The 1,668-nt window shown below is 42.6% G+C and overlaps 1 pseudogene across 1 annotated transcript; it reads left to right on the top strand.

Moving 5' to 3' along the window:
- On the top strand, window positions 1-1,354 carry LOC308439162 (GA-binding protein alpha chain-like; annotated as a pseudogene). The gene has a single exon. The product of its transcript is annotated as a GA-binding protein alpha chain-like (transcript).
- The last annotated feature ends 314 nt before the right edge of the window (window positions 1,355-1,668 follow it).

The following is a 1,668-nucleotide window of genomic DNA, read 5'->3' as shown; positions in this document are numbered from 1 at the left end:
ATGACTAAGAGAGAAGCAGAAGAACTGATAGAAATTGAGATCGATGGAACTGAGAAATCAGAGTGCACAGAAGAAAGCATTGTGGAACAAACCTATACTCCAGCCAGGCCATAGACATCAATGAACCAATAGGCAATTTAAAGAAACTACTAGAACCAAGATTGCAGTGTTCTTTGGATGCACATGAAATTTGCCTGCAAGATATTCAGCTGGATCCAGACCGAAGCTTGTTTGATCAGGGAGTGAAAACAGATGAGACTGTACAGCTTAGTGTACAGGTAATTTCTTACCAAGGAATTGAGCCGAAGTTAAACATCCTTGGAATTGTTAAAGACTGCGGAAACAGTTGAGGTTGTCATTGATCCAGACGCCCACCACGCAGAAGCAGAAGCACATCTCGTTGAAGAAGCCCAAGTGATAACTCTTGATGGCACCAAGCATATTACAACCATTTCAGATGAGACCTCAGAGCAAGTGACAAGATGGGCCGCTGCACTGGAAGGCTACAGAAAGGAGCAGGAGCGCCTGGGGATCCCCTATGATCCTATACAGTGGTCCACAGACCAAGTCCTGCATTGGGTGGTTTGGGTAATGAAGGAGTTCAGCATGACTGATAAAGACCTCACCACACTCAACATTTCTGGAAGAGAATTATGTAGTCTGAACCAAGAAGATTTTTTTTCAGCGGGTCCCTCGGGGAGAGATTCTCTGGAGTCATCTGGAACTTCTTCGAAAATATGTTTTGGCAAGCCAAGAGCAGCAGATGAATGAGATAGTTACAATTGACCAGCCTGTGCAGATTATTCCAGTGTCAGTGCCTTCTGCTACACCAACTACGATTAAAGTTATAAACAGTAGCGCAAAGGCAGCAAAAGTACAAAGATCCCCACGGATCTCAGGAGAAGATAGGAGCTCACCGGGGAACAGAACAGGAGACAATGGTCAGATCCAGCTATGGCAGTTTTTGCTGGAACTTCTTACTGACAAGGATGCTCGAGACTGTATTTCTTGGGTTGGTGATGAAGGTGAATTTAAGCTAAATCAGCCCGAATTGGTTGCACAAAAATGGGGACAACATAAAAACAAGCCTACGATGAACTATGAGAAACTTAGCCGTGCATTATGGTATTATTATGATGGGGACATGATTTGTAAAGTTCAAGGCAAGAGATTTGTGTACAAGTTTGTTTGTGACTTGAAGACTCTGATTGGATACAGTGCAGCGGAACTGAACCTCCTGGTCACAGAGTGTGAGCAGAAGAAACTTGCGAAGACGCAGCTCCACGGGATGGCCCAGCCGGTCACAGCCGTAGCACTGGCAGCTGCCTCTCTACAAACAGAGAAGGACAATTGAGGTCTAGCACCTCCTGAGGACTCTTAAGGTTTTTCTTAAATATTTAGAGCAAGCTTTGCTCTAACCTTTATTACTGAATTTGAATATTATTTCTAGAGTGTACAATCTGATGCATGATTTTTTTTTATAAATATTTCATACTCTTGTGAATTTGAATCTTTTTACGTTGAACATATATTTTAGAATATGTTAAAGGATCACCACGATGCCTGCGATGTGAGAGCAGGTTCATCGGGGGTTAGTTTGCTAACAGTCAGGAAAGCTAAACTGGTCAGTATTAATGTCTAGCCCTACCAAAAAAAAAAAAAAAAAAA

The sequence above is a fragment of the Micromys minutus genome, assembly GCF_963924665.1.
Source record: "Micromys minutus genome assembly, chromosome: 29".
Taxonomy (NCBI): domain Eukaryota; kingdom Metazoa; phylum Chordata; class Mammalia; order Rodentia; family Muridae; genus Micromys; species Micromys minutus.
Note: the sequence above shows the minus strand (reverse complement) of the source record. Positions and strands in the feature narration are given on the sequence as shown.